Source organism: Camelus ferus, chromosome 3 (genome assembly GCF_009834535.1).
Source record: "Camelus ferus isolate YT-003-E chromosome 3, BCGSAC_Cfer_1.0, whole genome shotgun sequence".
NCBI classification, from domain to species: domain Eukaryota; kingdom Metazoa; phylum Chordata; class Mammalia; order Artiodactyla; family Camelidae; genus Camelus; species Camelus ferus.
Genome location: NC_045698.1, coordinates 95,857,123 through 95,882,461, shown reverse-complemented (window position 1 = coordinate 95,882,461; position 25,339 = coordinate 95,857,123).

Below are 25,339 nucleotides of genomic sequence, written 5' to 3'. Positions count from 1 at the left end.
AACTTTTAGCCCAGCGTGGCAGCTGAGGTGGCAGTGCTGGAAAGCATTAGCTGCAGCACAGTCTAGGTCTGGTCCATCCCAGAAACTAGGACTTTCCTGCCCTTTAGGGGCCATCGGAGTGGGGCCAGGAGGCGCACGCCAGGGCTGTGATATTTCTGACTCGACAGTAGTCCTGCTTTTGCTTCTCCCTTCCTCTTTGAGTCCTGACAGTGCCCCTGGTATTTTCTTCTGTTCCTGCAGGGTCGGGTGGTCTGATGGGCTGGGAGCCAGGGTGGGGAAGAAGGAGGGCAGCAATGGCGTGGCCAGATTGGAGGCTGGCAGAGCTGTTCCCTTAGCAGGATGTCTGATGATGAAATACCTGCGAGCCGGTTGTGTGAGGTTATTAATCTCAATTAAACCTGATTAGGATGTGATTCGATTTGGGCTGAGACTGTCCAAGCCAAGCCCAGCCCACTTGCTAGTCCGCTCAAGGGCAGGCTTGTATGACACAGGCTGGCTTTCACATCAGAACAGAAGGAGAGCCTCTGGCACCTCTGGAGGGAGGCATATCTGGGTGCCATGAAGAGTCAGGACGTGAGCCCCAGGGGGTTTCACAGATTGTGGGGACCTGGCTGCTGCTGACGTCTTGGGAAGATGTGCCCTTCACTGTCGGGAGATTGTCGTCACAATCCTGTGATTATTACCTTGAAAAAAGACACTTTTATTACTGAGGATGTATTGGGAGAGGACTTGGTGCTTTCTCAGTGTTGAGCCAGGGGAGCCAGTTGGCATGAGCAGCTTCCCAGCTCCTGCTGAGGGCCCTGTGGGTTCTTTAACAGACAGGAGTGTTGGCCAGGCCTGGCAGGCTGCTCAGGGCTCCAGTTGTTGAAAATCACAGCTCAGCCGTTGTTATCATAGGGAACAATGAATGAGGTCATCAGCATGTGGGCCAGACAGGCTGGGCCAATCATGAAACTGTCAGTGCCGGCCTGGACTCAGAACTGCAGAAGCCTGGGGAGCCGTTAGCTACTGAGTGGTGGGAAAATGTCAGCAGTCATACCCCTGCCTGTGTGCCTAAATGTGCCTGGATGTGCAGGTGAAAGTCCAAAGTGATCTGGTAGATGTTGAAGGATAGACATCTAAGCGTGTCTCTGTTCTCTGAGAACTGAAGATAAAACAAAATATAAAACAAAATCCTTACACCGGAGAACAATGCATTGTAACTGACTATACTTCAATTAAAAAATTAAGAACAAAATCCCTCTTACCTTTTAAACATACTCTTAAATAATATGTCATGTTTCATGTGTGTTATCTAAAATATAAAATTTATTTTGAAAATTTTATTTTTTTTTATTTTTAAATTTTTTGTTGAAGTGTAGTTGACTTACAGTGTTAGTTTCAGGTGTACAGCAAAGTGATTCAGTTATACATATACATACATATATATTTCCTTTTCAGATAAAAGTTACTTTTGTCAAAGTAATATATTCACAGCTATAAAATACTTACAATAGAAATTAGCAGTTAAATGCCCCTGCCCCCCCATCCCTTTTCAGTTCTGTCCCCCAGTCGGTTGCTTTCCACATCTTTAATATTTCTTTGGGAATTCAATAGATAATATGCTAATACTGCCATTTCTTTCTATTGTTTTATTTATAATTGATGTAAAATATTATATAAGTTACAGGTGTACAACATAGGGATTCACAACTTTTTAAGGTTATCCTCCATTTATAGTTATTATAAAATATGGGCTATATTCTCTGTGTTGTACAATATACCATTGTAGCTTATTTATTTTACCATTTCTTAGCGTATCTATGTCTTGGACGTTACTGAACTCTTGCTAGAGTGCGGGTAGGTTTAGGACGCTTGTACACAGCCCTCTACCCACCTCCCACTCCCCACCTCACTGCCACTTCCCTGTTCTTCCAGTACAAGTAGGTAACGTATTTTGTTTGAATTTGAAGTCAATGGTTACATGATTATGATTATGTAGTTAATGGACAAGCCAAGTACAGTACTATGGTTGTCTTCTTTTGAGGGGGAATTTTAATTTTGTTTCTTCCTAGAGTTAATGTCTTTTCCCCCCTATATTTTACTGGCAGAGTTTTCTTTTTATATAACCTTGATTTCTTTTCATTAGCATCCTCCACTTTCCTATTGAAAACTTTTTCTGAATAACACCTAGATATTCTATCCATTCTGCATTGTTTCCTCCTGGAGTCCTCCTTCCTGGAAGCTTCCATCTTCCTGCTCCTAATTTGGACTGAATATTCTCTAGGCCTGCGGCACAGTGTCACCCAGAGGTACTGCAGCTTCCCTGCTTCAGATTCCTGCTTAAGTTTTGAGTTCTTCCAAGTCTGAGAATGAATTTATTGACTCCCACATGATTGATAGTTTAGCCAGCTATGAAATCTCAGGTTAAAAACTTATTTGAAAGCATTGCTCCATTATCTTCTGCATCCCATGTTCAATTCTCTCCCTTTCTTTGGTCTCTCTGTGTAGAAAAGAGGAAACTAGGTGGAAACTCTACTTTTGAGGTAAATTCTTTACTTTTGTTTTCTAAGCCTTCAATTGAATTCTTTTTCTTTGGGCTATCTTATTTTTAATTTTAGATTTCTTTCTTTCAACTCTGTGCCCTTATGAAAGGGAATCCTATTTTTTTCTTGGAAGCCGTATCTATTTTTTTTTTTAATTTTGACGTTTATGTCTCTTGAGTAGCTTAGTTTGCCTGTCCTTTACTTTTTTGTGTTTGTTCTGATCTCTCTGTCATATCAGAAGAATTCCTCAAAAGTTAAGTGATATTTAGTTGGCTGTCAATGTTTCACAATAGGGTTCTAAAAAGCTGTTTGCTGTGCGCGTGCGTGTGTGAGTATGTGTGCATGTGCGTGTGTGTGCGTGCGTGTGTGTGATTGGTCAGTCAGCACATGTCACTGTAGTAATACCAGGCAGATGTAGGAACCTGGCCATCTTTTCTCTGGATATGAATCGTCTAGACTCCAGCCTGGGAGGAGAATGCCTTGTTCCCAGAGTGGAGAAAATGGGCCTGAGGACTTAAAGGTAACCTATGTTTATCTCTAATAGGCCCGCTGTTCTTGCATCCAGAGCCTGTGGGTGGATTTCTCCAGAGAATAAACCTTTGGGAATAAGGTGGGTGGAGCGAGTCACCCGGCTGTTTGGGGCTGTGGAGGTGCAGTAATTCTGTATTCTGACTCTCCACGTGTCCTTCTGTTTTCAGCTCTGCAGCTCATGCTCCCTACCTGCTGCCTTAGGGCAGTAGAACCTAGAAGCTTAAGTCCTGAGCCTTTCAGCGCTTCTGTGTTGGGGTGAGGGAAGAAGAGATTAGTTTGTATATATAGGTATCTCTATTTTGTGGGCACATTGGTGGTAGCTTTTTTGCTCAGCTGTGCAAATTACCAACCCTGCAACCACTTTCTGTCTTCCCAAAATCAGTGGAAAATTTTTATTCCTTGGTATCTCCTTTCTCATTCTCTTTTCCCTTGGCAATTATACTTAAACATTACTTTGCTATTATTTGAGTGGGGTTTTCAGAGGGAGCAAAGATAAATGCTTATGGTCCATGGGGCATATTTAACTGGAGTCTTACGTTTATGGTCTTTTTAAAAATTGAATACATAGGTGATTGGCTTAAGTCCAGTGAGTACTACTGGGATTAAAGATGGACTGCTTTGGGCTCACAAAATAATTCTCCTGTGTCTTGAAGCTGTACAAAATTTATATGCTTTTTTCCCCTCTCACAATGGCCTTTGGCATTTTCCTCTCATAATCTAATATTCAAATATTTGTAAAAAATAACTACACTCAAATGTAGTAAAGCAAACAAAACTGTTGTTTAGGGAGCAAGGCCACCCAATAATAGCTTGAAGTGTTTGTCCATGAGTTAGACAGCCCAGCTTTGGGGTGAAAGGACAGTGTAGAGATAACAATGTGTGAGGTACGAAAGTCACAGACATGGCAATAAGGACTGCTGGGAGATTTGAACGTTTAAAAAAACGAGGTTGGCATAGTGCTTCTCACCAGCTGCCTCACTTCCAGTGTGTCTGTGGGACTCTAGCAACTGCACTGGTGGGATCCCTTTTCATCCTTCAGTGGGTAATTCCTCCCCTGGGAAGCCTTCCTTCTTCCATCCTGGGCAGGGCTAATTGCTTCTTATACAGTTTACCCTTGAACAACAAGGGTTTGAATTGGGTGGGTCCACTTACACGCAGATTTTTTTCAGTAGTAAAGACTATGGTAATACGTGATCCATGGTCAGTTGAATCTGCGGATACAGAACCTCAGATACAGAGGCACCGGGTACACAAGGGCACTGTATACAGAGGGCGGACTAGACATTATACTTGGATTTTAGATGGGGCAGAGGGTCAGAGCTCCTAACCCCGTGTTTTTCAAGGGTCAACTGTATGCTTTGGTCATGTTTTCTTTTTCACACTCTCTTGTGGTAGCTTCCAAATGCTCTTCTGTAGCCTGTAGGGTCTCTTCTGGACTGTAGCGCCCTTAGAAAATACTCGATACATCCCTGGTAGTTAATGGATGAACTGGTTATATGCTCTGGCCACTGGGCCGGGCTCAAGGGCTTGCCTTCAAGGGGTCAGCCTTCTTAGTGTGAGACTCAGGTCTTGGTATTAATATCAAAGTCACACGTCTGTGCTCAGGCACTTGCCTGCCCTCCCACCCCACTTTTAGCTTTCCTACCGTAGTAAGGCCAAGCTTGGCAGCATCACAGGGACCAGAATTCTTCCGGTTCCTCCTTCCCCCTCACTGGAACATGTATCTCCCCCTTGCCTCTCCCACTGTGAGTTCCTTAAGGGACTGTATTTGATTCATCACCACAGCCTCACTCTTCTGGCAAGGAGCCCAGTGCCTGAAACATAGTAGGCACTTAATCAGTGAATTGTAAGTAATTATGCCTAAAAATCTCATAGTGCATATAGTTTTCAAGTGCCTCCGTGCATTAGCCGATTCCTAGAAACAAACAGATGAACATTGAGAAGCTTGCAAATCATGAATCTTAAGGAATTCATGGATGGCCTTACAGAACTTGAGAGCCTCTTAAAATTGGATGCAAAGTCTTGCGTATGTTTGGTATATGTGCATTTTTCTGGGGAGGAGTTATTATAGCTTTATGTTTAAAACGTTAAGAACCACCAAAAAAAATGAGGCTTGGAGCTATGCACAAATACATCTGAATATACACTCTAAGATAAGAAGTGCTCTGTCGGTGCAAGGTGTTATTATTTTTGTCTGTAGGTGTCTCCTGCTTTCAAATAGGCATTCTTCTGAGCTGACCATACCTTATGGTGCCATCCTTTCTTGGAAACACCATAGCTTTTAGGTTTATGGACCCAAAATATCTTTGGGTCCATGGTTCTTGGAAACTAACCCTGGAATCTTAGATTCAGAGTCTCTGAGCCTTGTGCATGAGTCTGAAGATCCAGGTTACCCAAAGACATTTTTAGGTTAATAACTAACCAGATTGGGCAGAGCGTTTTGTTTCACAAACATGATCATAATTTGTTCTTATTTAATTCTAAATTATAAATGATAAATGATTCTTCAGTAGGTTTTTTCCCCCTCCTTTTTAAACAGGCTCTTGAAAACATTGCTTTAATGAAAAATAAAACTTAAATGCAGCTGTGGTGTCTGTATGTAATGACTGAAGTATAATTAAGAGTTGTAATTATTTCCAATTAGGCATTTGGAATGCCAAAGTAGGGACCCCAATCAACTTAACCCAGGCAAGGGCACATCAGGTCTGAACCAGGGACAGGGTGCAGAGTAGGAAGGGGTTGACTTGGGGACTCCCTGGGATGGGACACCTCGGGATCAATTCCTAACATGTGGTGGGATGGAAGAGGGATGGTCCCAACCTTCCCGGGCTCTGGGAGGAGAGAAAGCTCTGAATAATATTTCCCTGAAGACTTCTGAGTCTTATCTACTTGAGAATAGACAGACACCCTGGAATAACCTTCTCTCCTTATGAAAATGCAACTCTCTTCTCTGATTACCTTCCCGGATTGCCCACAGAGGCCTCGTGACCTGGTTTAATTTTCAGGCTGCCAGCCCTCCTTACTCCCATAGTTTCGTGCTACCTCACCTACAGCCACCTTCTCCATGGCCCCACTAGAGACCGTTACTATGCCCACCTTATTTTTTCACAGTTAACATGATCAGGTTTCCATGACCCCATGGCCCTGCTATGAGCTCATACATGAACCCAAGCTATGACTTGATGTCATGGTCCTAACATGGAGAGCAGGGGGTTAAAGTCTGAATCGTCTGGCTTTTGGACTGGTTCTCCTGGTGGTATTATTTCCCTTTGAGCCCTTCTCCTGCAGTTGGGTGATACTGGTGCCTGGACGGGGTGGAAGCAGGAGGCATATCAGGGAAATGACACGCCTGGCAGACCTGTTAGTTGGTGGTACAGGCACCTGTGGCAGAGCCATGGTGAGACGTGGCTGGAAAGGTCCCATACTACCTGCTCACAGCAGTAGACTTCTGAACTGGGGTTTTATCTAGCAGCATGGCTAGTATAGGGTCGCTGGAAGATTTTGAATGAAGAAGAGATCTGGCCAGAATGGGGCTTTGGAAGATTTGTCAGGCATCCTCTTTGTAGGGGTCAATAGGTGGGGAGCACCTGGAAGCAGTAAGATGTACAGAGACCACTCCTGCTGTCCAGGGAAAGTGATGATGAACTGGCCACAGGCCAGTGGAATGTGGGATTGAGAAGTGGGGTGTGGGAGGCAGCAACAGAGGATACCAGGTGCCTAGCAGGATGGTATGGTCTGGAGAAGTGGGGAGGAGAGGGGAGGTCAGCTGTGCTGGGGTTGGGAGATTTTGAACTTAGTTAACTGGAAGCATTAAGAGAGACCGGGAGAGGTGGGACTGGATGAGAGGAGGGGGAGCATGAGTTTGGGATGAGTCATACTATCTGAGAATGTCCATGTGGAAGTGTTCAGTTAGCATCAGGAGTATGGGGGCTGGGTTGGGTCATCCTTGGTGAGAGGGCAGAGTGGAAATATAAAAGGACTGGGGACCAGGTCCCTGCGGGATGCTGTGTGAACCCAGGGCTGGAAAAGGGCCAGCAGGAAACAGCCCTGCTGTATACTAACAGATCTTCATCCTTAAGGACTGGCACCAGCTGTGAGTTGGGTCTGTGGACTTACCATGACTCTTGTCTATCAGGCTAGGACGGAAGCTCCCATGCTGGTTAGCAGATTCTGACCTTAGAACTGGGCAGATCTGAGTTCTCACCCACCTCTGCCACTTCTGGGTGTACAGCACTGGCTAATTTATTTAACCTTTGGAACATCCATTTCCTTATCTGTAAAATGGAATAACAATGGGACCTTCCTCTCAGGTTCACGTAGCACATACTTCCTAAGCACACTTTGTGTGCTGAGCATCATGAGTTTACAGGAATAAGATGTGACAGTCTCTGCCCTCAAACCACTTACCATCTAGAGGGAGGCAGATGGAACACCAAGGATAGTAACATGTGATGGGCGCTACAGAGACCGGACCAGGGAGCTTTAGAAGCTCATGAAACGGCCGCCTAGTCTGTGTGTATGTGTGTGTATACTGAGGTGGCGGTGGGATTGGAAGAGAGAGAATGTTTCCTGTTTCCTGGAGGGGATGTTTCAGATGAACTTGAAGGCTGAGCAGGCAGGAGTGAGTCCAGGGCTTTTCAACCCTGGACTGTGCATGAGAGTTACCTGGGGGACATGTAGTTGGTCAACCCACCATGACCGATGACATCAGAATCTGGGGGATTGGGGGCCAGGCATTGGCATATTTTTAAGGCATCCTATGTGACTCTAATTAGCAAAAGAAAAGGGGGAATAGGGAACGGAAAGGAAATTCCAGTGGACATAGCTGCGTGTGTGGAATCTCAGAGGGACAAGAAGGAAGCATGATTTGGACGGACTGCAGAAATCAGCCTGTGCCTCCAGGCCTGTGCCTCTGCTGTTTCTTTGCCTCACTTGGAGCCCCTGAATCTCATGTCCCGAATGCCTTCTGCATAAGGGTGGCCATTCCTGCACCCACCACGTGTTGTTTTTACAAAGAGAAATGGGAAACCCTGTTTTGCCCTGAGGGACCAGCCTGTTTAGCTGCCAGTCATGAAAATCCATATGTAAAAAAGATAAGTAATGATTCAAGGCAGCAGACCAAGTGTTAAAAAGACCAAAGACTCCAGCAGCTGGGAGGAAAGTGAGAGTGGAGAAGGTTGGAGAGATGGTGGGGAGGGCTCCCTGGAGGAGAGAACAATGAACCTGAACCAGGAAGATGGGCTGCTTTGACAGTTCACTTTGGAGAGAAATTAATCCCATATCCATGCGTTGCCCAGCTGGCCAACTGCACAGTCCATGTGAGGTGAATTTACTGGAAGAAAGAGCCAACTTGAACTCCTGAACTTTGAAGGACTTGAAAAAATTGTGCTTAGCTATTTCTGCATTCTCCCCCGATGCCAGCCAGGCCTGACAGAGTTGGGATTGGGATGCTGCCGCCCCAGGATGGAATTGCCTCTTTTTATATTAGTGTGCGGCTTTGAAATGTAATATGACAACTTCGCCTGTCACAGGCCTGAGAAGGTCCTCAGCTGTCACCCCTGGCTCTGCTCCTGCTGCAAAGGGGCCACATTAGAATCCAACCCCAGAGCAAATGAATCTGGAGTTCACTGAGACAGCAGGTGCTTTTTATAGCTTTCAACGGATTTTGAATGGTGCATGGAACTGACAAAAAAAAAAAAAAAACAAAAACAAAACCTCTCAAGGCAACAGCTTCACTGGACACAGTGTTTTGAAAAGGATTCAATTCCATTGAAATCATGGTATTTTGAGTATTTTTCACACTGTGTACCCTCTGCCTTCCTTTTTATTTTCTATAGGAAAAGTGCAAATGTGAATTAAAATTGCCTGGGAAAGTCTAGGCATAAATATTAAAACGCTTGGCAGCTGGTTAAAGAGAATTTATGTCTGCATTTTCTCTTTGTTGCAGAAACATGCTTTTATTTTGGCAGAGGCTGTTCTTCCAGACTTCAGAAGAGGTCCTTCTTGGTGCTTTCTCCCTCTTTCTTTAGCTGCCCCTGTGTCCCTTCACCTCTGCCCCACCTCTGAGTCAGGTGTCTTGGAAATGAGACCATCGTCTGTCTACAAAGCAGGGACTCAAACTCCAATGCCCACAGGGCCCGCAGATAAACAAATGAGTGACGTAGGCTGGGGAACCTCGGGTGCCCTGGAGGGGTCGTGCCTGTCCGGAAGGATGGAGACTACTGTGCCATTGATGGTGCCCACAGGCATGCAGTCCCAGGGTGGCTATGTCTCTCGAGTTGATTTTAAAATGTTGGCAGCTAAGAAATGACACCACTGTGTGGACTGAATACAATCCAGTAGGTTCATCTCCAAGGCTACCTGTTGGCAGCCTCTGCCGTCGATGTGTTGGGCTCTCCGGGCCCATTTATAAGCTGGGGCTGCCTCCCGGTGTAAGGGACCCCTCTCCTCTCTGCTCGCAGGCCTGCGTGGGCCAGCAGCTATCTCTTCTAGGAAGAGTTTTCATTTGAAAGAGTGACCTCATCATGTAGAGGGAAGAGCCTGGGCCAGAGAGGCCTGGGATCTATACTTCTGTTCATGCTCTGCCACTTCTGGGGCTGGGTGACCTTGAGCAAGTCACTTAACACCCTGTGGGTCTCCGTTCCTCTATTCTTTTAAATAAGGAAAATTATATCTGAATTTCCCACTGGTTTTCTTGTGAGACAAATAGGGTAACATAAGTAATGTGACTTAAAAAGTGTAAATTCTTGTTCTTCTTTTGGGTGGCCAGCACGTGATATGAAGGAATTGTGAACTTGGAAGGAACTGTCTACTCCAGACATGTCCAGGTTCCAGCCTGGTTCTTAGTCCTGACTTCAACCCAGGGAAAGTGAGGCTTGGGGCTTTCTGTCTGCATCTGTCAGCCTGTTTTTTTTTTTTTTCTGAATCCAGCAGGGTACGGACCCCAGACAGAAGGGCAGGGATGGGGCAGGCAGAGCTGGGGAACAGCAGATCCCTTCACACCCCACTGGGCTGTGATGGCTCAGAGCATTCTTGAAAAACTGTGGGATCACCGGTTTGTTTAAGTAGAATATTTAAAACCAGAAACCTTATCCAGGGTACCGTTTACCAAACTGGTGTTGTAAGGCACACTCTTCTCAGTAGGATTTTGAAAGGAATGAGAAAAGGATTTCATACTCAGGTAAATTGGGAAACATTGTATTCAAGTTGAATGACCGTGTTTCTTGCAGACCCCTCAGAGTTTTAAAAATAACATGCTGACGTGTATTGGGAGGTGAGAGGATATGATTTCTCCAGCCTTTGTTTACTGAGCACGGGCTACCATTTCCTTAAGACTCGCTTTGGGTAACTCACACCTAGGTCGGCAGATCATTTCCTCACTCCGTTGACTTCCGTTGTGTGCCACCCGAGTGCCAGGCACAGGGGACAAGATGGTGAGTGAAAGCAGACCTAGGCTCGACGCTGCCCTCTCGATGTTGACAGTCCAGTGGGGGAAGCCAGCCTTAATCAAGTAAGCACACACCGGGTGTAAAATGACAGCAGAGGAAAGTGCGTGCAAGAGAGGAGTGTGGCCCCGTCAGGGATTTGCCCGCTCTGTGTAGAGAGGGAGGGCTGAGGGAGCTGTGAATGATACAGAGACATTAACCAACCCCAGCAGCCCTGAGTCAGGGTGCAGGCACTTTCCAGAAGTGGGGAGAAGCCACTGCGACCAGAGCTCTGGAGGGTGAGGGCTTGTGGGGATCTGGTGGAGAAGGTGGGGAAGGCACCAAGCTCTCCTCAGCCATGACAGGGAACAGTGATCGCCTGGCTGGGACCGGGGGGTGGGGGGTGGGGGTGGGGTTGTCTGCGCAAGGCAGATTCCCCTCATGCCCAGAGGTGCAGGAGGCCTCTATGGGCTGGGTGCACAGAATAACAAACACACGCTGGCTGCCTGGGGCAGTGCTGAGTTTCTTGCTGCCGAGAACGGTGCTCTGACCTGTGAGTGCTGTCAGCTTTCCGTGCAGACGGACTGTTTCCCTGGGAAGGATGCAGCTGCCTGCTGGGAAACTTGTGCTGGGGCCTCCAGCTGGTGACTCTGTTCACAATTACGTTCCTCTTGCTCCTATTTGCTCTGGAATCAAGAATTTGGTGATTGTGCCCCCCGGGGACTAATATTCTCCTGAATTTCATAAAACATAAAGCAGCAGAGCATCAGCGATGCCCTCCCTGTGTTCCACATTTTATGCAGTGAGTGTTTATTGAGCGTTATTCAGGGCACGGGGTAGGGGTGGGGTAGAGAGGTGAAAAAGACAGTTGAGACCCCAGCTTTCACTGGGCTCTACTTTGCATGGGGACGGTTTGGGTGGGAGTGGGACAGGCAGTGAAACAAGGCTGATGAGACTGAGGGCTGTGGGAGGACCTGACCGTATCCGGACAGCTTCAGGGAAAGCTCCGGGGGCAATGTTGACTAAGGTAAGGGAGGAGGATGCGCCACTGGGGCGAGGCCAGGGAGGAGAGAATGGACATGGTTCTAGAGGAAGGAGAGCATGGCTTAGTCATGTGGCTGGAGCCCAGGTGCAGGGCTCGCAGGGACACTTAAGATTTCCACTTTCCCTTGCTCTCCTGAAGACATTCCCTGGAGTTTGTCAGAGGTCCTGAGCAGTCTTGGTCACAATTATATAATGCAGTTGTATTTTTCCTTCTGAGCACACCAGGTCCCAGACACACCAAACCAAGCTGTGTTTCTCATCTACTGCGTATATGAGGGGATTGCGACGCTTGCGATGCCAGAAGTTGCATGAAGTAATCATTGCAAACTCCTGGAGTGTGCTTCCTGCTACGAAGCCTTTGTGCGGATGCCCTGAGCCCAGCACCAAAGAACTGATAGAACTGCCATGACAAGGGACAGCTTTTTTCATTTAATAAGAAGGATAGGGGTGGTAGGAATATATTGGCTGCAGTGACCTTTCATGGTAGGCAGAGATATACCAGTGTTGAAACAATTATCTCAAGCGCCTGCGGGTACCAGCTCCCTGTTGATAACATGTGGCACTAATTACCTTGAAGAATTTAGGGCAGATGTTGGTGCTCGGAATTAATTGGCCAGCAGAAGGTCTGAGCCTGGCTCAGGACCAGGAGCCAAGGTGGGGCAGCTCTGTCTTGTCACGTCCCCCTTTCACGACTGCGGATGTGGTCCCTCTCCTCCTCCAGACACTGTGCTTTATTGCTCCCTCTTAACCTTCTCAGAGGACCAAAAGTGTGATTGGCTGACCAGTTACCCCTGTCTCTGTTTATAGCCTTCTAGACCTGCAGGGGAGGAATAGGATGGCCAGTTAATCAAAATATTCTGTGTGGAAAAGGTCAGCGTGGTGGTGCTCCTACTATATATTTTCCCAGAATGAGAGATATTAACATTCTGCCTCCTCATTCCTTTCCAAGTTGACCCAGGTGGTCAGAAAATTGCATCAGTGCTGTGGATCCTTGATGACCACGATTTTAACGAAAGAGAGTGATGGTGCCAAGTCTGATGACATTTTTCTTTTTCCTATTGGACCAGTGTTAATCTGGAAGGGTGGGCAGTGACCCTGGGACACGCTCAGTGCTTTCCCTGCCGTGAGCGCCCAGGCTCTGCTCTCTACCCTCTCTTGTTTTATACAACACACTACACATGTAAGTGCTTATGACATTATTAATTAACCTTTATCTGGGGCCACTTTGTGCTAGGTTGTGTGCCAAGCATTTCACATGCATCGTCTCATTTAGTCCCCATGACAACCTAACGGGGTTCATTATGCCCCTTTAACAGACAGGGAAGCTGACAACCAGAAAGGTTAACCAACATACCCACGCGACCCAGCTGGTCAGTGGGATGCCGGGACGTGAACGCCGGGAGTTTGACTCCAGAGCCACCTTTGTTTCAGCACCCTTTCCCACCAGGTCCTGACCACAAGGATGGAGATGATGACTAACTTGCTCATTTCCATACCTTAGTTCCCAACAGAAGCCAAGCACACAGGGGAGGCTCAGTAAGTATTTGTTAATTGAATAAATAAACTTAAACCCCCAACCTTGCTTGGATTTGAGGGCAGGAAAGGTGGGTCCAAGGCAGAGGGTCAGGGCTGAGTGGATTTGCTGTGGGCTTTTGGAGACGTAGTCTGGAGGGCTGGGGTGCATGAGGGGCTGGCCCGAATGGTGGTGGGAGTGGGTGGGGGGGGGGAGCAGGGTGGTTCCTCTTGTAGAATCAAATGGAAGCTGCTTTGATTAGTCAAGGGAAGCTCACTTTTGCAGAATGGAGAAATCATTGCTGTTGATGGTAGCAAACATGGTGGGTCATTTGGTATCATTTCTTGTTTCCCAAAATCTTTAGCTTTGAAAACTCTGGTCCACATAGCTAGCTAACTAAAAACAGAAGAAAACCCTAGACATAGCCATTCACCTTTCACATATCCTTAGAGAATCTTGCACTCTCAGTGAGTGGAGTGTGTATTGGTGCGTGTGTGTCTGTGGGTGCATGTATCTCCGTTACTGAACTTAGCATGTTGAATTTTCTGCAGTGAGTGCTTCTCATTTGTACCATAGAAAGATGTTCCCTTTTGAAAAAAATTAAATTGTATAAACAAAACAGAAAAGCCTGAAGGAAAAAGTGCAAATCACTTGATAACACACCACCCAGAGACAACTGGTAGATAATTTGGTGAACATTCTTCCAACATCGGTGTGTGTGTAAGATAGAATTTTACGAAGGGTAAAATACTATAGATACTGTTCTGTAATCTGCTTTTTTCTGCTCCACTTTAATATACTGTAGAGATCTCTCCCTGTCAATAAATATAGTGCTGCATCATTCTTTTTAATGGCTATATAGGACTCTATTGTATGGCTTTTTCATGATTAATTTAACCTGTCCCTTATGATGTACATTTATCCGCATTCAGATGGCACTATAATTATCCATTTAATCATCTATCTTTCCCTGTAGGCTGTAGCTCATTGAAAGCAGGGACATTCTGAATCCACAAGGTGTCCAGTAAATTTTCGATGGATGGAGGAGAGAGTGAGGAGAGGAAGAGGTTTTGTCATTGCTATGGCTTGTTTCTGGCTAAACCTGTGTTCTGAATGACAGCCTATTAACCCGTGGCTGGTGAGGGCATTTCAGTGATTATAAAGCTGGACATTCACTGTTCTTTTGGTGTCATGAGTTTAAATCCTGGGGCCATGAGGAAGTATTTCTGACACCAATCACATTAAATTCTGATCTTCTTGAAGGAAAGTGCTTGGTTTCTTCACCCTGTGGGTTACTTTCCATGCTGTTACGGGCTCTCCTCTGCTCATGTCTTCCAAAGCCACACAGGCTGCCAGGGGGGATGCCTCTCACACATTTAGGGAAACAAGAATTGGCTTTTGGCATTGGGGGCAGTGCCAGGAGTGATGGTTCCTCTACCCTCCTGTCTTTCTTTAGAGCTATGAGCTGGGTGCCTTAGCCCCATTCCAGGGGGATAGAATGTGTTAAAAACATAAAGATGGAAAAAAAAATCCCAACCATTCTAGACCATTAACTTAAAATAAAGTTAAAATTCTAGATGCCTGCTTCTGGGGAGAGTCAAAGATTTTGTTAAGCTGGGGTCCTTCACCTGGGGTACACCAGTGGGGGGTTATATGGATTCCTTCACTGTATTTTCCAATCCCTTGAAATAGTATGCAGAATTTTGTATTACATGCACATACATATCATATATAATACATATTATTATATACATATATAATACATATTATATATGATACAGATATATTATATTTGTATTATAGTTTTTAAGAACATGAATTTTTCTGGGCAGGGGGGTCCATGGCTCTTATTAGATTCTCACAGGGTTTGAGACCTCAGATAGGTTGAGAACCTCTATTTTGGAGGAGAAATAATTTCAGTATATGAACCTCATTTTTAAAATCTGTGAAATGGAGCAATAGCTCCTACCTCAAAGAGTTGTGTGGAGATTGGAAAATAAGGTATTCAAAGTGCCTGGTTCAGGTGTACAGTAAATGGCTACTCTTACTGATGCTCACAGGCTAATAGAGCATGACTTTTCTCTGCTCATGGGTGATCGTCCACTCCTTCATCACAGTGTGCGTGTGGAATGGGCTTTGCTCTCACTGAGTGGTGGTCCCATGGGCCAGAGGGCGAGAGAGAGAGAGAGAGGATGGCTGAAAGACCATTATCATTGTTTGGGCCTGAGGTTGGCAGTGCTGGGGCTGGAGGAAGAGAAGCAAGCAGGAAACTCATTAGGTCTTGGTGACTGCCAGTGGACTTGAGAGCCAGGAGTCAAGAGAACTCTGAGGGTCTGTTTCCTTCCAGAGAAGAATGAACATTCTGCTAGCAGATGCAGAAAGGGGGCAGTGCGCGGAGGAAGTTAGGTTTGCAGGAGGGGTTCAGTTTCCCTATGTTGAGTCTGAGGAGAGATTGGCCATATAAGTGGAAATATCTAGCAGGAGATATAGGTCTTGGATCCCTTTAGTTCTTTATTTGCCTGAGTTGCAATTTGTGGGGGTTTTGGATTTTGACTGAAAGAAGGGAATTGACACCTGGTGGCCAGAACGCCTGAAGCAGAGAGAAGAGAGGATGAGGGTGGTGGAGAGAAGGCTCTGGGGTCCAGTCCCAGCTGAGTTCCTAAACTTGATGGTGACAGGGCTTAGGGATGGAAGCTGAAGTTGCTGTTTTCACAAAGGACCTCATGAGCCATGGCAGTGCTGGAGGATGCTCTGATACCCACCAGGCAGATTGCTGCAGGGTCAGGGCGGGGCCATTCTCCCACGTGGCTGTGGAAGGTGGGTGGCTGTGTAGGCCTGGGGGTGTCAAGAGAGAGAGCATTTATGTTGGATGTTGGCAGGGGTTGGTGAGTTCTGCTGGACGCTGTCAACAGCAACAGGGGTGAGGGTCTCTTGCTGCAACTTGAGGAGAGGGTATCGATTAGGCAGAGGAGGGGTGTGACAGGTCCTGCACAGTGGTTGCAGATGATCGACGAGCCTATGAGCCTTTAAGGGATACTCTTCAGGGGCTGTTTGGCAATGGAAGATCTCCAAGGACTGAAGGACTTCGGTAAGAGGGTGGGGCAAGGTAGGGAATCTGAGTTTTTGAGGTCAGTGTGCTTTTATCTCCATCTGCAGGCTGGAGAGGCCAGGGGATTTTTGGATAATGATAGTAGCTATCTGAATGTTGAATTCGAGGACACTCAGTTCAAGAGTTTGGGGATTCCATTGATAACGTGATTCTTTTTTGCTAGTCAGTAGAGTCAGTCTTTTGGGAAATGCTTTCTCTCTAAGCAGGAATCTGCATCTCAGAGCTGTGTCCTGGCAGGAAGAGCCCATTGCTGGGGAGCCTCTCAGCCTTTCCCAGCCCACTGAAGCAGAACCATCTCTTGGTGCTTCATTGCCTCACAATCCTCCTCAGGTCTGTCTTCCCCTGGCATGTGACCCTGCAGGTAGAAATGTCTGGAACCCTCTGTTGAGAAGGGCCATTCATTTCCCAGCCCACCACATGAGATTTGAGCTCCAAAAAACCTACTGGGTAGAGATGTCTGGTCAGCTCTGAAATCCACTGATTCTGTTTACAGTCTGACCAAGTCCCAGCAAATTGGGGTGTAGACATTTGGCTGGGGGCTGGATTCTTGGGTCTCCTCTTTCACTCCCGTTAAGCACCCACCTTCTGCTGCCCCTGCTCAGAGGGACAGACCTCACCTCTCCGTTATCTTCATAACTACCCCCCACTTGCCCCAAGGAAGAATAAGATGTGGGGAGAAGTGGGGGGACTGGTCTGACATGGGCAGATTTCTTAGCCCTTAGGCCAGAGATGAGGGTAGGGCTACCTGCAGGGCTCACTTCCTTTTTTAGGTCCCATATCTCTTTTTGGCAACACTGTACTCAGTGCCCAGTATCTGATGAGGCTCTCACCCCGGTCTCCCAGTCCTCCTGGGCAGTTCCTCCTGCTCTCACCCTCCTCCCCATCACCACGTGGCCAGGGGCCCTATACTTTGATGGGTGATTGTGAATGCTTAAGTGAACATCTCCTCCTGAAACATCTAGTGGGGTCCTTACATCTTTCTTAAATCTCTTTATATTGTCAAGTGTCCCCTCTTGGGGTGATAGATTGCACATGAACAGGAACCTGACATCACCCAGGAATTTATTCCTTTCAAGGACAAAACCTTCCTACTTCAACCATTTTTTGACAGAAATCTTTAAATATTGTATTATAAACTTTCTTGTCTTTATAATGAGAGTGTTGATATTGTTACTGATTCCAAACTCGTTCTGCTTGCCGCACAACAGGCCAGTAAATCAGGAGACGAGGTGTTGGGGCAAGGAATAACGACTTTATTTGGAAAGCCAGCAGACCGAGAAGATGGCAGGGTAATGTCCTGGAGAACCGTCTTCCTCAAGTCAGAATTCAGGCTCCTTTTATACTAAAAAGGGGAGGGGGTATAGTTGGTCGTTGCATACTTCTTGGTGTCAGAATCCTCTTTGTTCTTGTAGCTGTCCACGTGGGTCAAGTCATGGTGTCCCTGTAAACCTCTAACAAAACAAATGTTGTTTTCTATTCTGCAACTTTTTACCTTTATATAAATGGAAAAGTGTTAATACCCTTAAAGGTGAGTCTTGAGGATGGGCTCTCCTGTATATTTCAGGCTCCAGGCAACATTCTTTTACAAAAGGTGTGGAACCAGCATGATGAAGCACAGGAAACAGAGCACAGGGTTAAAGCCAAAGGAACAGATCTATTATGGAGTCAGATTTGTTCTTTTCTGGTACAATATTATTATTAGGAATAATTTTATTAGTCCTATTGTAAAATAAATATATTCTCTGACCTCCAAGTCTGTGCGCCCTCGAGCTGGACTTTTCTACTTCTGTGCCTGCTCTTTGTCCGTTTCTCATCTACTAGCGGGCATTTGGCTGTCACTTTTTGTGCCTTAGCTTTTTATTTTTTCCTTTTCTTACTCTTTCAGAAACGTTAATATTTTTCTCATGGTAAAACACATTTCTGTAGAAAATTAGGAAGATATGATTATGAAGGAGAAAATACAGATAAGTAATAAGAAGGAGCATTTTATTTTGGTTTTTCCATCTAATCCTTCCCCACCTCTCTCTTTCCTGCCCTCCCTTCCTTTTTCCATGTATGTATATAAATCCAATCATACTGAATATAGACATACATATGTGTACACACAATATATACCCATACATATATTCAGTATAATTGAAATATTTTACAAAATGATGAAATTCTATTTTATTATAAGATGTAAAAATTTAAGTCACCATTTCTCTTATGGTTTAACATCAGATGATTTACATTTTTTTTTACTAATTAATTTCATAGTGAACACTTTTGAGTACATTTATTCTCATTTGAAAATTTTTAAAGAATAGATTCTCAGGTGTGAGATTACTAGATCAGATTGTAGAGTTTTGTTTTGAGCTCTTGATACATGTGGCCACCTTTCTTTCACTGACAATGCCAATTGCTGGTGATGGAAGAACTGGAACTCTGATACATTGCTTGTGAGAATGTAAAATGGTACAACCTTTTAGAAGAAAGGTTGTCAGTTTTTTAAAAAGTTAAGTATGCACCTACCATATGACATGGCCATTCCACTCCTAGGTTTTTATTTAAGAAAAAAGGAAATATATGTCCATACAAAGACTTGTACATAAATGTCAATAACAGCTTTATTTATGATAGCCAAAATTTAGAAATAACCCAAGTCCCTTCAACTGGACAAGGAATAAACAAATTGTGGCATAGCCATACAATGGACTATTAGCAAAAAGAAGAAACAATCTATTTCTACCTGCAGCAACATGGATGAATCTTAAAATTACTAAGCTGAGTAAAAGAAGCCAGCCAAAAAATAGCACATTCTATATGATTCTGTTTATGTAAAATTCTGAAAAGTAAAAACTAATCTAGCAGAGACAGAAACCATTTCAGTAGTTGCCTAGGAATGGGGGCGGGGGGTGGGAAGAACTGGTAGGGAGGGTTTACAGAAGGACACAAGGAAACTTTCAGTGGGTGAAGCATGTATTTGCTATCTTGATTGTGGTGATGATTTCAGAGGTATACATATATGTCAGATTTTATCAATAGTACACACTTCAAATACATATAGTTTATTGTATGTTGATTATACCTGGATAAAGCTGTTTTAAAAAGATGATCTTGTTACATATGGCCAAATTTCTTTCTAGAACACAGTACCAGTTTATATTCCAACTAAAAATAAATGCCCTAAATGCCCTTCTCAGTAGGTTCTTTTTTAAAAAAAATTACTTATTTATTTTCTTAGGTAGGGGAGGTAATTAGGGTTATTTATTTATTTATTTACTTAATGGAGGTACTGGGGATTGAACCCAGGACCTCATGCATGCTAAGCACTCACCCTATCACAAAGTTAACCCCCCTCATATTCTCAGTAGATTCTTGACACTCTTAAATATTATAATTTTTAAGCATCTCTGACCAGTTGGATATATATATACACATATATATGTGTGTGTGTGTGTGTGTGTAAAGATTATTAAAACTTTTGCTTATATTTATTTTGGATACTTTTTTCCTAGGTCGTGATTTTAATTTTTATACAGAATTTTTGATTCACAGGAAGTTTTTAAAGTTCTATAGTGAAATCAATTGAGTGTTTCCTTTACGTTTGCCCACATTCCTAATTTGCAACTTTTACCTCTGGAAAAATAGGTAATCAAGGCTCTTAAGATTTCTTACTAAATAAGAGTCACTGAGGCTGTAGCGTGGGCCTGTGATCTTTTTTTCTACACAGTAATGCGTATGAGTTTGGTGACAGCTGTTCCAGCCCTTTTGAGGTCATTGCTTTCCAAGTTTATGATGTTTAGGAACTCTTTTTAATGTAAAATAACATTGTGGAGCCCCACATGATAGTGATTCTACTTTTAGTGGCGGTTGATGGAGAATATATAATGACCAAAACCACATTCAGTTAATTTTAAATATGAATTTGCATTGTACTAACCATCACAGCACTGACATACATTTGGGAAACAGTGCACCTAAGTGTGAAGCCTGTATTCTGTCTACAAAGTTTGCTGTGCATGTGGATGCTGGATCCCTTTGTAATATTTTGAGGCCCCAGGTTTGGGAACCCCTGTTGGGAATCATATCTAACCAGGTGGAGCAGAGACTCAGAACTTTTGCCTATGCTGAAGCCTATCTCTTCTTCTAAACTTTTTAGCCGGGAATTGTGAGGATGTGGGCTTGGGGCTTCTGGGAAGCCTGAATTTGGGATAACTGGGAGTCCTAGTAATCTTTAAAAAAATTTTTTCTTCACCCACCCTTTTCAAATTTGAGGGAGTATCTTATGCAGGTGTCCTGGTACCAGGTGAGAAAGACATTCACTATACTCTTCTCAGCCATCCTCTTTCCAAATGGAAGTGTCTTTTCCCAGAATAATCAGCTTGTGGCTTTTCCCGGTCCCTTTGTCGTTTTCTCTGCGGGCATTCAGAGCACGCCTGCTACAAGGCGATAGCACGTGTGAGTCAGCGAGCACAGGGCCTGGCCCTCGGCTCACGCTCGAGGGATCATCCCACTCCTCCTCCTCCTCCGTTTGACAGCAGGTTCCAAGCTCACTTGCAGATGCTGCATTGATCCCACTGCAAATATGTTTTGGCTTAGCGACAAAGTCCACTCCAAAGAAGTGAGAGTATTATTTAAATTATTGAAACACCTTAATCCATCAGCTCACATCAATATTGTTTTGAGCTAATAGTTTTCTGCACTTCGCCTTCTATGTTCCATCCTACGGGTGGTTAATGTCTCTTGCTGTCACCTACTTAAAAAATTCAGGCTTTTGAAATTTTCCTTTGTGTTAAACTTGCAATGGAGTATTGGATTCCTTGGTTCATTTGAAAAAAAAAAAAAAGCCCTTTATCAAAATGTTAAGCTTGGTTAATTTGCATAAAATATTTCCTCCGCAATTTGCCGTCTATTACTTTTGAAGCGCAAATTGCCTCAGCTGCAGTGTCGGGTGGCTGTAAAGGCAGGCAAGCTATTAGAGCTCTCAGTTCTAGGGATGAACAAGTCTCAGATTTGGAGCTCAAGGAAATAAATTAGAATCTTGCCTTGTCTTACTCCCTTGTGTGATCTGAGCTCATCTGTAGAAGAAAAGGGAGAAAAGGAACCCAGGATTGCCAAGAAAGGGTTCAAAGGCCTGGGTTAAGAAAGTTGGAGTGTGTGGTTGGGAGCTGGGTGTGGCTGTGCGCTCAGGGAGTGCAGGAGGGAGGAAGGAGAGCCTTGGTTGTCTCCAGGAAGATGCTCAGTGACAGCAAACCGAAGGGCACACACAGCCAGGTTCTTCTGCCTAAAACACAGCTCTCACCCCACCATTCCTCTGCCCTGCAGCCTTCACTGCCTCCCCACCAGCCCAGTATCAACTCTGCATTCAGACGGGCAATCAGAGTAGATGGGGGACATCCATGCTGGAGGAGTTCCCTGGGGACAGGTACCAGGAAAGTCCTACTTTGCTCAGAGATGCCCACTTCCAACCTGGATCTCAGTACCTCCGGTCATGGCAATGGAGTGGAGCCTTTTTGTCCTGAGTAACAACCTCCCATTAAGGCAAATCTGCTTAGCCTGAAAAACACTGATGTTCACAAATAACAGATGGGCAGGGCAGGCCAGGCCACAATTAGGCTTTGCTGGTTCCTCACACTTCCTTTTCCTAGAAAGAGGAGGACTTACAGGAAAGAGGGAGGGCTTCCTTTTGGGGGAGGGGTCTTCCCTTTGCACGCAAGAAGTTCCTTCTCTGACTCACCCTAGGCTTTTCTCTGAAAGCTCAGAAAGAGCTTGTGTTAGTCAGAGCAAATGAATGTATATGGTGAAAGGTGGGGTTCATGTGCGAGGAGATGGTGTTATATTTAGACCCGTGTAATTAAAGATCCATTTATGTCTGAGCATCCTTAAACAGACAAATATAAAACTCATGAATACCAAATTCTATTTGGGTAACTGGCTGGAAGCACACACATTCACGCATACACTCTCGGAGCCTGTCTCTTGTCTATTCAAGCAGAAGAAAAAGCCACCATCAGTCTTGGCTCAGGTCTGATGAATTTCCAGCCTCACTCCTTAGGGCTACAATGAAGAGCTTTGTATTTCTGGCTCTTTCTGTTCTCTCTGATTTTGAAAGTCTGATTCCCTCTTGCAGCCTGAAACCCAAGATGACTCCAGATGAATACTGACAAGAGAGAGACCAACATTTCTTCTGAGTTGCTTTTCCCTTGGGACCCAGTAGATGTGATGTTTGAAACTGATACAGGAAAACAGATGTGGGGCGTGAGAAGGGCCACTGTGCCAGGCTTCGGTTGAGCCCCTGGGACGTGCCCCGCCAAGTGTGGGTCCTTGGCTTCGCGCAGAAAAGAATTCAAGAGCGAGCCACAGTTGAGTGAAGGTAGATTTATTCAGAGAGATACATTGAAAGGCAAGAGAAAGGCCACAAGGTGTAGGGGTTGGGTGCTCAGATTAAAAGTAGGTACACATTCCATGGACAGAATGTGGGCCGTCTCCAAAGAGGGAGAGAGAGGGGCCTGCCGCAAAGCGCAGTGTTGCTGGTTTTTATGGGCTCTGTGGCTTCATATGCTAATAAGTGGAAGGACCAGTCTAAGTAGGCTGGGGAAAGGGCTGGGATTCCCAGGAAGTTGGCCATTTCCCACTCTTTGACCTTTTGTGGCTAGCCTTGGGACTGCCACGGTGCCTGTGGGCTTGTTGTTCACCATGCTAATATATTACAATAAGCGTATAATGAAGCTCAAGATCTACTAGAAGTTAAATCTCTCATCATCCTGAGCCTCAAGGCCTACTGGGGGTTGAATCTTTCACCATTTTGATGTAAATTGCTGTAGCATTCTTTGAATGGCTGTGCCCTGCACCCTTCCGTCTTGTCTCAAAACTTAGAAGTCAATGATTTGTACCTGTGATATAGTAAAAAACAGAACTGGTCTTTGTCTCTGGTTCCAACACAGAGCTCTTAAAACCCTTGGAATTTCCTAAGTGAGAGGAGTGTCTTTTGTTATTTATAATGAGCCCCTTTCAACCAGACCTGAGTTTATGCTCGTGAGGTGACTGTTGGTGAGCTACAGGATCAGGCTGGTAGCAGAGAAAACAGCAATGTGATTAGAGGGTTGGAACTTTCAGGGTACCTCCTGACCAGGAAGAGGGGCTGGAGGATGAGTTCAATAACTAATGGCCAATGACTTAATCAGTTGTGCCTACTGAATAAACCTTCATAAAAACTCCTGAACAACAATGTTCAGAGAGCTTTGGGGTTGGTGAATACACTGAGGTGCTGGGAGGGTGGTAAGTCTGGAGAGGGCATGGAAGCTCTGTGCCCCCTTCCCCTTACCTTGCCCTATGTATCTCCTCCATTTGGCTGTTCCTGAGTTGTATCATTTATAACAAACCGGTAATAGCAAGTAAAGCGCTTTCCTGACTTTTGTGAGTTATTCTAGCGAATTATTGAACATGAGGGTCGTGGGCCCCCCCAGTTTATAGCTGGTTGGTCAGAAGTATGGATGGTTTGGAACTTGCAACTAGCATCTGAAGTAGGGGCAGGCTTGTGGGACCTGTACGACGTGATGCTAACTCCAGGTGGTTAGCGCCAGAATTGAATTGAATTGTAGGACACCCAGCCAGGGTCCAGAGAGTTGGAGAATTGGTTGATGTGATGAAGAAACCCCACACAGTTGGTGTCAGAAGTGTGGTGAGTGAAAACAGCTCAGCACCTACTGAATAATGATTTGTTTTTCACTTAAAAATACTTCAGAAAGAAAAAGCAGACATTCCCAATCTCTTAAAAGCCTAGCCAGCCTAGAAGCTGGAACAAGTTTCCATTTTCAATGGTAATGAGAAAAAAAAAACACTGATAGCTGACTTTCTCCATCCAATATCACATCAGAGATAATCACCTGAAATTACTGCAGTTGTGTTGTTTCTCAAAAATGTCGGCCCAGGCACATCTTTGGATTTTAAATGTGCTGGAGTTTGACTGCTATATCCCAGTAGAGGCTCCTCTCCCTTCCTCCCTCCCTCCTCTGAGTGCCACTCACATGGGGACAAGTTCCACACAATTCTCTCCTATCCTGTCTGGTGTTTTTACCCACTGTAATGCAGGCTCTGAAGGAGAGAGAAGGCAGACAGGGCTGTCGTGACTCACTCTGAACCATGGAAGGGACTGCATGGGAGAGTAGACATGCCAGGGACCCTGGGGACAATGTCCACCTAGACATGTCTTATCCAGGACTTGGTGAAGATAGAGAGGGTCTGCACATCAGTTTGTGGAGGACAGAGATGAGAGGATGACCACCTTGTTGAGTGACAGATGTAGGAGTCAGTCAGATCTTGACTGGCTGGAGCCAAAGCCTGGAATCTAACGAGGCCAAAGCTAAGGGGGCAAAGAAGGTCACACCTAAAATACCAAGGGAACACACACGGCATGGAGGGACTTGACCTACATGGATCTAATTCGGGGTTTTGGCTGATTGTAAGTGTATTTTGAGTCAACAGTGGGCTGTGGGATTCAGGGAAGCAAGTGATCTGTGGCAGTGTGTTAGAGGCAGGACAATTGGAGTGAAGGAGCTGATTGCAGCCTGGTCATGCTGGAAATGCTTCCCAGCTCAGGACCCCCACTGAGCACTGCACAGACCAATGGAGGGTATTCCAGTCGGGGAGCTGGAGACTGTACAAGAGAGAAAGGAAGAAATTGGATTTTTTGATTTAGAGAATAGAGGGCTTATTGAATTTACCTTAAAGTATCTGCAGGACTGACCTGTGAAAGAGAGACTTGACTTGTTCTGGATGGTGTGATGCCAGGGTTGGCCAACTAAGGTCTGCTGGCTGCCTCTGTAAATAAAGCTCTATTTGAAATAGCCGTGTCCATTCCTTTATATATTGTCTATGGCTGCTTTTGTGCTCCGATAGCCGAATTGAATAGTTCCCAAAGCAACCGACCGGTCCACGAAGCCCATTTACTATCTGGTCCTTTCTAAAAAAACATGTTCTGACCCCTGGTCTACTGTGTGGGAAGAAGGCCTAGTTTGGAGGATTTGATGGTGAACACTTTAAAAAGGCTTATTTTTATACAATAAAAGGAAGAAAAGTTAAATTTAAGATATTAATTGAAGGTAAGAGTTGAGTTATCATCTTGGTGAGATTGATTGAGAGGTGATTTAAGCATTGGTGGGTGTTTGGACTCAGGTGACCCTTGATCCCTTTCCAGTTTTGGAATTGT